Raw genomic sequence first — 14218 nt, forward strand, 5'->3', positions numbered from 1 at the left:
TTTCCACCATTCATCATTGGTATGGCATATTCCAACGGACAAACTCGGCTCTTTTTTTCTTTATTTTTTTTTATTTTGTTGCAATTAGTTCTTGGCATGTTCTTTCCAATCAAGTAGGAAGAACCGGGCATAGAAGACGGGATCTGGTCGACATTTTAAAAATGGAGGGTTAGGTAAATAATGACTATCGTCAACAATATAAATAAATTAAATAAAAATATACTATATTTTTAAATTATCTATCTACATCTTAATATTAAAATAACCGTCTGTACACCTAATGAAATGAATATCCAATATATCTATTGTTCATATTATTTAGTATTTTCATTGTCTACTTATATTTTTCTTTTCAACATATTAAAATCTTCAAATATCTCATATGTAACTTATTCACATTATTGTAGAAAAATTACCCGAATAAGTAGGAATTTTTATATATCATATACAAAATAAATGTTTTATTTTTTGGACTAAAATAGGACGTTTAAAACATTATGAACCAAATTAAGATTTGTCTGTATTAGTCAAAATAAAACAAAATTGAAATATCGAGACAGGAGTTCATTTCATATCTTCGAAGATAATGAAGTTCATTAGAGAAGAATTATCGACAAGAGAGACAGGTTCAATCGACATTCAAAGCGCGAGAACCGTTACTCAAGAATACATGCACATGGAAAATATGTTAGAATTTGATTAGTTAAAAAGCCTTATAAACAGTCAAAGAATGGAAGGAACCAAAGTTGAAATTCAGTTTCAGAAAATACTTTTGCATACTTACATCTCAGTAAATTTTTTAGTTTGCCAAAAACCTTTTTTCTAAAATTCTTTCCATGTTTTTTATTTTTCTTTTACATTTTTTGTAATCTTTTCTTTTTCGCTAATTTATCTTTTCAGCAAAGTTTTTCTTTCCATTTTCTTTAAAGATTTTGTATTCTATATTTGAATTCAAAATCCTTCGATCTTATTGAAGGCAGTTTATTGCTTTCTTTAAATTAAAGGTCATTTTCTTCTTTTTCAGTCATTTTTTTATTTTTTTTTACATTTCAGATTTTTTTTGTCATTTTACTCAAGTAAAAGGATCTTTGATATACTTTCGAAAATTGATACCCATATGAGAAGTAAGTTTTGCTCCCAAATCACTAGATATCAAACTTTTTCAGATTTTCGAAAAATCTGCATAATAGGCCAAAAATGTTGGAGACCAAAATAATATTTTACTCTTCAAAAATTTTAAATTAGTAACTTTTTCTAAAAATTTTCAATTTAAATTTTAAATTGTTATGATTGAAATCGTATTGAGTTAAATTAATCCAATTTTCTTTAAGTAATTGCAATTTGTATAATATTGATTTGAATTTATTTTTTATTCTAAGAATCCAACTCAAACTGTTATGATTTAGATTGAATTTGTTTATATCTCATTCAAATTTTAAATTTAAAAAATTTCTTAATTTAAATCATAGAAATTTTATAATTCAAAAATTTTAAATTGTTAAATTTTTTCTAAAACATTTTAATTTAAATCATATATCATCCAAAGTTAGTTTGTTCCATGACCATTTTCGAATTAATGTTTGAAATAAAGGAGATTTATATTAAAATTTGGATGAGATATAAAAATTAGATTTTTTTTTAAAAAATTAATGATTAAAAATTTTTTAATGATAAATTTTTTTAAATTAAAAATTTTGATATATATAAACCAAATTAATTCAAATCCTAATAGTTTGAGTTGAATTATTGAATTAAAATATAAATTTAATTTTTTGGGTAAAAAACCCTAATAAGTCAAGGCAAAAATCGTGTAACGTAAATACGCCAATTCGAAAATCGTTTCAATAATAAGCCAAACGCTATCTTAATGTAATTCGAACCAGGATGGTTCGAACTACAAACGTTAGTATACGAGGGAATAGAAAAATATTTAAATTTTATACAAGAAGACAAAAAATATTTACTTGAATAAAATTAGATTTAAGTTGAGAAAATAAAAATAAAATTGATATGATCTAAATTATAATAAATTATATTAGTTTTATCTTTTAAATTGAGTTAAATTTTATTGCAAATATTTTTTTTAGTTGTCCACTATACCTTTCTAATTTATATCATAAATTTGTTCTGTGATATAAGGTAAAAATATAATTTTTTCTAAAAGTTCATATATTGATAAATATTTGATTTATTTTATTTATATATAAAAAAATCAACAATGTAAGATAATCATTTTTTTTAATAAAATTCTACATTTAAACAAAATATTTAACTAAATCTAATCAAGTTGTTATAATAACTTTTCAAATTGCGTACCTCCTTCTCCTTGTCCTTCTTTGTTTCCTCCTCCTTCTTCTTCTTCTTCTTCTTCTTCTTCTTCCAAATTCGCACACACTGATTTTTCTTCTTTCTTTCTTCTTCTCCTACTCCTTCTCCTTCTTCTTCTTCTAAATTCATGTACGCAAGTTCTTCTTCTTCTCCAATGTTGCGTATTCTTTTTCTTTTCCTTTTTTGTTATCGTCATCACAAATAATACCAATATTTTATAAATATCTTTATTAGTTTTGATTTTTTCTGATGCCAACATTAAATAATTTTAATTTATTTCTTAATTTATTTCGGTTTATATGTGTGTTAATTGAGGTTCACTTGATGCTGTTGATAAATATTGACCAAATTTTTTATTTCTTAAATAATTTCGGTTCATTTCTTAGTTTAATTGAGGTTCGTTGGAATCTAAAAATAAATTTGATGTATTTTTGTTGACGATTAATTTTTTTATTGTTTGTTCAAATCTAAATTAATTTCGGTTTAGTTGTGTGCTAATTGAGGTTCACTTGATACTGCTGATAAATATTGACCAAAATTTTTATTCCTTAAGTAATTTCGGTTTATTTCTCAGTTTAATTGAGGTTCATTTGGATCCAAAATGAATTTGATGTGTTTTTGTTGATAATTGAATTATTTTTACTACAGGGGCGAGTTAGATGAAATATTAGAGAGAGGCCAAAAATATTTACACAAGAAAATAAGACTAAAATAAAATTTTAAGAGGGACTAAATTGAAATTCACATATAATTTACATGTAAAAAATTAAAATTAGGGGGTCATTGCCTCCCCTTTCTCTCTATGTAGCTCTGTCCCTGTTTGACTGCTTGTTCAAATTTGAACTAATTGAATGAAATTGTGTGGAATCTAATGCAATTGAATAAAGTGATAATGAATAATTTCATTCTTCTTTGCTAAAAAAATTGGTCAATACTTATCAACACCATCAAGTGAACCTCAATTAACATAAACACGTTGAATTCATTTATGAATCCAAATGAACCTCAAATGAACTAAGAAATGAACCGAAATTACTTAAGAAAAAAAATTTGGTCAATACTTATCAGCAGCATAGGTGAACCTCAATTAACACACAAATGAACCGAAATTAGTTTAATTTTGAATAAACAGTCAAAAAGACTCTATCATCAATAAAAACACATACAATTTATTTCTGGATTCAAATGGACCTCAATTAAACTAAAAAATAAACTAAAATTACTTAAGGAATAAAAATTTTGGTCAATACTTATCAGCAGTATCAAATGAACCTCAATTAATTCACAACTAAAAAATGAATTGAAATTATTTAATGATGATACAAAAAAAAAAATCAAAACCAATAAAGATATTAGCAAAATATTGGTGTTCTTGGTGATAATGATAACAAAAGAGAAAAAAAATATACATGTACAAATTTAAAAAGAGGAGAAAAAGAAGGAGATGACAAAGACAAAAAAAAAATATTTTACATTATTGAAATGCCCGTATGTACATGATAGTGTGATAAAAATTATTTTTGTGATGAAAATCATTTTTGTGAGCAAAATTATTTTAGACTAATTTAATTAAATTTAATTATAAAAAATATTTAAATGTATAGCTAAACCATTTTTTCCCCGCTTATATTTGGAATGTTTAGATGTAACTTAAAATGATTTTCACCCGTATGATTCCTGCATTCTCTTTCTTATCTTATACCTACTAATGAATTAATATTTATACAAGAAGACAAAAAGCGATTACTTGCATAAAAAATATATTTATATAAAGATAATAGCTAAAATATGAAATATATGTTAAAATAAATAATTTAATTATCATGTAAATATATATATATATATATATATATATATATATATATATATATATATATATATATATATATTTGAAACATCATGAGTGTCATTTTAATCTTCGACACATCAACACAAATTAATTCTAAAAATACAATTGTAAATTAAATTAATTCTTTCGTCTTAGATGATAATCGTCACATTAAATATCACGTCACATACTAACATGATATATTAATACCATTTATTATTCTATGTGAGAATTATTATTTGAATATATTGTAATAAATAATTAAGATTAAAATTAATGTGATTAAAAATTTAAGATTTATAAAAAAATAAGAAAAAGATTTGTTTAAAGAACAACTCTAATAGAATAGTTTTAAAATTTTTGATATTTATAAGAAGTGAACTTATTTAGAATTAAAATTTGTATTAAAATTAATAAATAAAATAAAATTAATATCACTTTAGAAAAACGGTATTATTTTGATGGACACTACAAGAAAAATACTGATTATAATCGGATTTAATGTCGTAAAGTAGTAGTAGATGTACCGGTGATAAAGGCGTCAAATTCGTCAGGTTAAATTATTATTGACGGATTTATATTTCTGACGGTAAATTCGCCAGTAATAATTGAAGGAAAAACAAAAAAATAGGAGCATAATTTACGATCAGATTTACCGTCGGACGAAAAAATTTGACAGTAATTCGTTGCCAACAAAATTTATATCGTCGAATTTTATTTTTTTTTGTCTGTAAATCTGATGATACTCAACGTTTTTTTTTAAAAAAAATCAATAAAATTTTATTAATTGTATAATTAGTTTGCTGAAATAATTAAAAATAATACAAAATTTAAATTGAATTAAGACTAAAAATTAGAATGATAAATTTTATATTGAATTTTAAATTACTATTTATGATATATGGTCTTACAAATGTTGAAATAGCATTTTGTGAGATTTAAATTGAAATTAAAATAAAAACTAACACCAGAGTTGCTTTTAGTACAAACTTAATTCACTTTTTAAAATTTTAAGCATCAAATTAATTTATGCGTAAATTTTTAGAGACTAATATAATTCTAAATAAATTTATGACATATCAAACGATACGTGATATATTATGTGCTACTAATTAAAATAATACGTCAATCAAGTATTTTGTAATACATGATATGGTAATTTTTGTTAGCATGTCACATAACATTTATTAATATGTTATCATTTAATTAACAGAAAAATTAATTTAACTTATTTTCAGAATAAATTTAAAATGTCTAACTTTTCAAGTACTAGATTGATCAACTCGTAATCTTTTAAAAATTATTTTAACTATCAATAATGTTTAGGAAAAAAAATAGCCCAAATTTACCTTATTCGTAATTAATAAATACTCAATTTGGTAAGTTTGTATTTTTTTTATCTTTCTAATATTACCATTTAACTATTAACCCAAGGTTTAAAATTTTGTGTCATGGCATACTTTCATCAAATCAACAAATTTAAAGAAATACTATTTTTATCAATATATATTGTTTAACTTATTTTTAATGTATATTTTATATTTTAACATATATTTATATTAGTAACTAATTTTGATGTATAATTAACATGATTAAATTTATTTAATTGATTTTCTTTTTCTTCTTAAACTGACGACAAATACAAGATCCTTTTTGACAAAACTATTATGGTATTTACTGTTCGCAAAGATATCCAGTTGTGCACTCTTTAGTCTTTACATGTTTTTGATTTGGCCAAAATTATTGATGATCATCCTATTGGTGTATGATGCACAATGACGTTCGTTATGTCTCATATTGCAGGCTAAGGTGTTACATGATTTCAGGTAATTCATTTTACAAAAGAAAAAGAATGATGAATATGAAATATTTATGTATGTGGGTCCGGGATAATGAGGAAAAGTGGCGGTAGAATATTGTAGAGGGAGAGGACTGAAATCTACCCTTCATAGAACGCAAGCTGGAAGATGGGAAATAGAGTATCTTCGATTTCGGATCCTCCAATGATTTCATTTTCTATCCTATATATAGTTGCCAAATAAGGTATATGGATGCTTCTGCCTTCTAATGCTTATTTTTATGGACAACCATGGTAGGTCCTTTCAACATGTGCCATGTGTTTTCTGCCGCAACATTACCGCTATTACTTCATCTTGCTCACAACCCCCCTCTCCCCCCTTCTCCCTCTTACTCTTCTTTCCCTTTTTTTTTTCCACATAACATAAACAAACCTCCTATTTACTTTATCACTTTCAAGAGCTGCAATTTCACCCAAAAAAAAACTACCATTTTGTACTTATAAAAAATCAGAATACATAGATCTATCTATAAATAAACAAAATTAGTTTTTGAGGATAATTTATCCTTATTAGTTAATATTGTACTTTCCCACCACGAATAAATTGAATTGTATTGTATTTTAAAAAGGAATATGCGTGTTGTAAAACTCTTTAAAAACATACTCTGTATATATATACTTTACTAAAAAATATTTATCTTATATGAATTGAAAACAAATTATATTTTTCATTCTTTCGAATTTAATAAAGTGTTTTTAATTATTGGATTATTTTATTGTGTGTTTGTGAGTTTCTAAGAGAAAGCAAGAAATTGCTCCTTTTGTTTTGTGGAAGGGAAGGAAAGAGCAGGGTATTGAGAAAGTGAGAGATACAGTTTGTTTTTCTTATAAGGAATGGTTGAGTTTCAATCACAGAGATATAAAATACAAAAAATAACGAGGTTAGCATCTGAGCATTGTATTATAAAATTCTCCATATAAATCAAACATGTATAAAATACTTATACTGTAGTAAAGTTGACCTTATTAAGTAATAATTAGGAACTTTACTTGGGCTGAAAGGGAAAAACCTCAACACAAGCCCATTAAAACATTAAATTGGGATCTACTATTTGCGTTTGTTATTTACTTTTATAAAAATTTCGGTGTGGATTACTTTAGCCAGATGCAAAGTTGCAAACCATGACTAGCTTACATGAAATCCCACGTAAATGCCAGCAAGTAATTGGAAAACTGAAAACAATTCTGTATATTCATGTGTGGAACATGTTTGAAATACACACACGTTAGATAGGATCTAATTCTGCCTTTATATGCAGCTTAGTTTTAGAGAAATACTGTATATAATTTTTGTATATTTTTTATAATTTTATTTTTAGCATTATAATTATCGATAAAAATTTAAAAAAATAAAAAAATTATCTTTCATATCATAAAATGTGTAAAAGAAAATATACATAAAAAAATAGTACATAGTACATACATTATTTTTTATTTTTATATGTGTATATATGAAAGTTGAAACGATGAAATAATCGTTTATTGTTTTGGTAACTACTATTCACTGTGCAGAGCTAGCGAGCTTCCTAATTTGCTACATCACGTTTTGGATTCTCTAATTTGAGCTATTTTGTTGTCATGGCACATGGGACCCCGGTTGTTCCTTTCTTTTTCCCGGGATCTGAATCTGAATCTGATGTTAAGAGAGAAATAGGTGCTATTTTGCATTGCAAAGATTGTTGCCTAGTTCACGTGCGTAAAATAGTACAAGATGTTGGGCTGCATCGAGTTAGTGGAGTTAAATCCTAAAATCTCCCGGAATTGGCGTCATAATTACACTAAGGGTCCATCTACTGTACAGATGTACTTTTGTACAGATTTACAGATTTTTGTCTTTTATTGATTTAAAAGCGTGTCACTAAAAGTATTGCTTAAAGAGAAAGTGTTACCCTTAATCGTTAACTTGGTTCTGATACCAATTTTTAAATGTAATTTCTATTTTCAAAATTTTTATTAACTCTTCATATTTTGCTTCGAATAAGTTTATAATTTGTATAGATTTGGTTGGTGGTACTTTATAGTTTACAATTTCATAAAAAGTATTGACAATTTCTACTATTACTAATTCTGATTTCATTTTTATAGTTTTTCAATCTTGTTTTAATTTATAATATTCTTTTTTTCATGGATTATTGTATATAAAATCTTTTATCTGTTTGTCTTTTTCTTTAATATAATTTTTCAAATCTTCAAAAACCTCTTTTATTTCTACACTTTCTGTTGTTTCTAAATATCTTTTTAATTTTTCAACTTCATTTTCCATTTTTTCTTTCAACAGCTTTAATTCTTTTAAGTCATAATATGGTTTTCTAGGCATTTATAAATTTTTTAAGTTTAGTTCCAACTTGTTTATATTTATTCTTATTTCTATCCTTTTTATTATAAGGTCATTAATTTCGAACTGAAGATTATTTAATTCCCTTTTATACCCCTTTATTTTACTTTTTAATTTTTTTGCCCTTTTTCTTTTTATTTTGTTTTCTGGTCTTTCAATCTTTGTATACTTCATTATTTATCTTAGAATTTCTGCAAATTCTATCATCGATTCATCACTATTTTCTAGAGATTCTATTAATTTTTCTAACTCTTCAACTTCTCCTTTCAATTTGTCATAGATTATTTTTAGAGCTTTAAATGCTCTTTGATTTATTTCAGAAAACTGTAAATAATTCAACCGATTTTCTCTTTCAAAGAGCTCTTGTTTCTTGTCTTGATAAGTTACATATATTTTTTCTTTATTTATTGTCATAACTTAGTGTTTAGGGTTTCATTTAATTTTTCGACCTTTTCTGTTAATTCTTTTATTTCAGAATTTTCTTCTTTGATTTTTAACTTAGATAAACTTAATGGGCTATTAATTTTGGATTCTCTTATTTGAAAATTTGATGAAACTAATTTTCCTGATGGTTCTTTTAGTAAAAGAACTGGGTTTTCAATAGCTTTATATTTTGGTATTTCTGTCTTTACAATTTTCTGAAATAATTCATCGACATAAATTCTTTCTCTATTTTTAAATATTATACTATGATGGCTATTTGTTAAAGCATAATTTATTGCGTATGTAATTGAAAATGGTTCATCGTCTTGTTCCATTATATTCTTTCTGTGAAATTTATAAGCCAAACTTATAGATCTTCCAAAATTTTCAATTGATAAAGGTATAGCATATCCAAGATGGGCATTGAATTTAACATTTACGTTTGCCAAGTTTCCATGAACAATTTCAATTATTTGATCTATTGGGTCATCAGTAATTCTTTTGTCACAGATTGCTAAGCTTATTGGTGAATTAATTCCTTTCATATATGTAGATTTGATTAAGACTTGTATAGTACTAATATGAATCCATCCAATTTTAGATCTTTTTTGTTGATCCTTAATTTTCTCAATCTGTTTACTCAATTCTTCATCATTTATCAAAACTATTTCAAGTTCTCCATTGACGGATTTTATCTTTATAGGGGCTTCAAGTTGAATTTTTCCATAGTATATTATATTTTTTCTATTAAAAACTTCTTTTAAAAGATTTTGTTTATTAAAATTTTCATTTGATTTGAGATTTAATTCTATTTTTAGAACAGCCTGTTTTTCATTATCTAGTAAGGCAGATAATCTATAATAATCAGATTCTTCCGTTAATTCTAAACTTTCTAAATAATTCATAACTATAAGATTAGGATAAAGGCGTACCTTTCTGGAGAAAAACTTCCTTTATTTAAAATATTTACATAAGATGTTTTTATCTCCAGAGGGGAGATTGTAGATACTAACTCCAGAGGGGAGTTTAGAATTGGTTTTTCCTAAGGGAATTCTTCTTCAGACTATAGAATCGCCTTGGCAACTTCCTCCTTACTCTCCTAGCATATGAGTACTCTTAGCCTCCTGCTTTCTATTGTCTGATGCTTCTACAATTGCCTAAGCAACCTATTTATAATGGTTGGGTCTGATGGACAATTCCCATCCTTACCCTTCTTATGACGTCATTGCTTACGTCATTGTTTATTATCTTGCACCAACTACATTGTTGGTGCTCTATGACCTAAGCGCTTACGTCACTATGCAATAATGTTGAGAGATGCTTCAGATGTGCTGTCCTCCTCTTTCATTATGTGACCTTCAGATGCGTTGTCTTCTTCCTTTATCATGTGGGTTGATTCCGTTTCATTATTGCTTTCTTCAGATAACTCTGAGACACATAGCTGGCACTTGTGGTCTTCTCTGTCTTTTATCAAATAGCAGAGATTTCTCTTTATCCCTTCGGGGAGCTTTTCTAAGAGTCCAGATAAGTTGTAGAATGCTGATTCAAATTCCACTAAGAGTCTCATCTCTCTTTCTTCAATTTCATTCCTTTTACTGGACACAAGCAAAGTATTTCTGCTTTTATAATTGATTCTTGTGTGAGATTTCCTTGTTATCTTTTGAGTTCTTTCGAAGACCCTTGCTAGTGTGCTGGCTAGTCTTCCTTCATGACTGTAGATTGTTAAATCTTGAACTTGATCAATTGGTTGAAAATTTCCTGGGAAGACGGACATGAAGATTACTTGATGTGCTGGAACCAAGCATTCTTCTTCTTCATTAAAAATAGGTTGACTATTCGTAAAATTTTAGAGATATATCCCTTGGATTTATGTTGTCAATCATATTTTTAAATCTCTTTACTGCATCAATGAATCCTGCAGGAAACTCACTAATAATTTTTAAATCATTAAAAATTAAAATTGTATCAATTAATCCATACTGGAAAAACTGATAGGTGTCAGATGGGGAAGCATCTGGAAATATAACCAGCTTTGTTAGCTGTTCTTTGGCAATAGGATAATATCCCAAGATTGCCCTTTTTTCTTCAGTCCAATTCAGGACTATGTTAAGGGTTTCTCTGAGATTTGATCTACAGACCCTTTTCTTCTCCTTGATTTCAGCCCTTGTAGGAATGTTTCTTATTATTCCTGTTCTCTGGGTTTGAATTGGAGCTTTATCTGCTCTTTTTAGGGTTTGCTCTGGATGAAGAGTTTCATATTCCCTGAAAGATTCCTTTGCTTCTTCCAGTGTTAAAAACCCTCCTTTATGAATTATCCTTGATTGATGTGTAAATGTTGCTGCTTTTTCTCAGGCATCATATACTCCTTTCATGGGGCCATTATAAATTACATAATATTTTTTATCTTGGGTGGATTTTTTGATAATTTCAGCAATAGTTTTATTTTCTAGAATTTTTTCTTCACCTGATTTGTCCACCACGCTTAGCTGGCTGAACTCTGATGGTTTTGGTTGTTGTGTTGATTTCATTGCTTCGATGGCCTTCTTGAGGGATTGGATCTGTGTCCTTATTTGCTGACAATGCTTGCATTTTTCGAGTTCTTGTTCGTATTTCTGGATTTCTTGATCTAATGCGTTGTAGACGAACTCCATTCTCTTGTTAATGTATCTGCAATAACATTTTTGTCACCCTTAATATATTCAATTTTTATTGGATATTGTAACAAAAATAATTGCCATCTTACCAATCGTCCATGATTATAATCAACTTTTAAATTATATCGTATGAAACCTGTTAGGTAACTTGAATCTGTCCTTAATGTAAAATCTCTGGGTAGTAAATCAATTTTCCATTTCTTAAGAGATTTAATTGCTGCTAGAGTTTCCTTTTCATGAGTGGTATATCTCTGTTCTGTTGGAGTAAAAGTCTCTGAAATATACCTGCAAAGTAATTCCTTTACGGAATATTTAGAATCTAGTGATTCTTTTTCTTGTTCCAAACTTTTTATAGCTTTCTTAGCTTTTAGACATCCTGACCAGGTTATGTCTGAAGCATCTGTTTCTACTATTAAGTAATCATTTTCTTCTGAAATATAAAGTTCTGGAAGTTTTTCACAAAGTTCTTTAATTCTTTGAATTTGCATACTATCTTTTTCATCCCATTTCCATTCTTTTTTAGTACTTATTTTTGGAAATAAGCTTTTAGTGTATTCTGTTATATTCTTTAAAAATCCTTGATCGGAAATATAATTTATACACCCTAAAAATCTTTGTAATTGTTTTCTATCTTCTATTTTATTAGGAAATAAATTTACCTTTTCTAGAACATTTGGTTGAAGTTTTAGCTTACCTTGAGTAGATAGAATTAATCCAAGAAACTCTATTTCTTGTTTTGCTATTCTTGCTTTCTTTTTGCTAAGAACTAATCCTTTCTGTTTACATCTTTCTAAAACTATTAATAATTTTTGAAGATGATCTTCTTTATCCTGTTTTGTAAAATTAATATATCATCAATGTATACTAAAACAAATTCATTTAATTCTTTTAGATTTTCTTCCATAAATCTTTGATAAATACCTGGGGCTTGCTTTAATCCGAATGGTAATACATTCCATTCATAAAGCAACATACTTGTTGATTCTTTTGTTGGGCAAGTAAAAGCAGTTAATTTCTTTGTTTCTTCGTCTAAACGAAGTTGCCAATATCCTGATTTTGCATCAAGAGATGAAAACCAAGTTGCTCCCTTGATTTTTTCTAAAATAGAATCTTTTCTTGGAAGTTTATGAGCATCACCAATAGTTGCTTCATTCATTTTCTTATAGTTTATTACCATTCTTCGTTTTCTCCTTTTAATTTCATTATTGTTTTCTACGTAAAAAGCGGAAGCCGCATGAGGACTTTTACTTAATCTTATAATTCCTTTTTCTAAAAGATCTTTACATTCTAATGAGAACTCTTCTCTATCTCTTGCGGAATAAGGAATTTTATTTGGAACATTTATCTCTTTTGTGGGATCTTTTAATTTAATACTTACTAATTCGTTATTTGTATTTTTAATATCTAAAGGATTTTCAGCACAAATTTCATCCAAAAGTTCTTCTATCTTTATTTCAAGATTATTTTTTGGAATATTTATCTGAAAGTATAAATTTAAATAACATGTTTCTAATATAGAAAATATTTTAAATTTTAAGATCTTATCTATAGTAGTAGTTGGTATTTTTATACGTTTTGATTTTTGATTTATTGAAGAATCGTGTGGGGCTTTTAAAACTATATATGTTAATTCTTGAATGAATGGATGATATAACTTTAAAAAGTTATTTCCTATGATAAAATCAATTCCAGAATCTAACATATATATAGATGGAACAATGAACCTATAATTTTGAATAAAAATTTTAACCATCTCTGCTTTTTGGTCAATTTTATGTATTGATTTGTCAGCTATTCTAGCTCTTAATGGTTTCTTTAATTTTTTCCAATCAAGTTTTATATTTGAACTAGCAAAGCATTGTGTTGCCCCAGAATCTATGAAAGCATTTATAAACTTTTCTGTTATTTTTATAGTAATAAATGTAGCATTATTACTCAGTCTCTGAGTCTGTTTCTGAGACATATTCAAAAATATAGTCTAAGTTATCATCAGATTCTTCTAATGGTTCCATGAAACAAGACTTAGCAATTTCTATTTGTTTAGTAAGATCCTTTTTATCCTTCTTTTTCGGGCATTCATTTGCGTAGTGTCCTTCTTCTTGGCAATACCAACATTTACAATTTTCTTTTTTATTCGGGCAATAGTTATTTCTTTGTCTTTTGTTTTTATTGTTGTTTTCTTTTCTAAAATATCTCTTTTTTCTCCAGTTTGGATAGTATTTTCTTTTTCTAAATTGATATTTTCTTTTTCTTTGAAAATTTTTATTGGGACCATATTTTTGAGGTATATTTTCATTATCCTGACAGCAAATTCTGATTATATTTGCAAATCTTTTTTGAGTTGCTTCTTGCATACAACGTTCTTTTATTTTCTCTCTTATTGCAGAGGTTGCTCCACCAAAATTATTTTCAATTGTTTCTCTATTTATTTCTTTTATAAATCTTCCCATTATAAATTCATTAGCAGGATATGGAAGTTTTGTTATGTACATACTAAGATAATGATTTTTATCTTCTTCTTTTAATTTGTAATAATGTATCCTATATTCACATATATAAGATTCCACATTACATAAATCATATATCTGAATATTAGCTAAATGGTTTTTTGCTTCTTGATATTCTTTATTATAGACTTCTTGTCTATGATCTATAATATTTTTTCCAAAAAATTCTTTATATAGAATCATCATCATATATAATATCTTATCATAAGCTGTTATTTTTGTTTCTAATTCTTCTATTATTTGGTTTTCTATTGATGTCATATAATCTCTTATAGTTCTTTAGTA

The sequence above is a fragment of the Arachis stenosperma genome, chromosome 8 (genome assembly GCF_014773155.1).
Source record: "Arachis stenosperma cultivar V10309 chromosome 8, arast.V10309.gnm1.PFL2, whole genome shotgun sequence".
Lineage (NCBI taxonomy): Eukaryota > Viridiplantae > Streptophyta > Magnoliopsida > Fabales > Fabaceae > Arachis > Arachis stenosperma.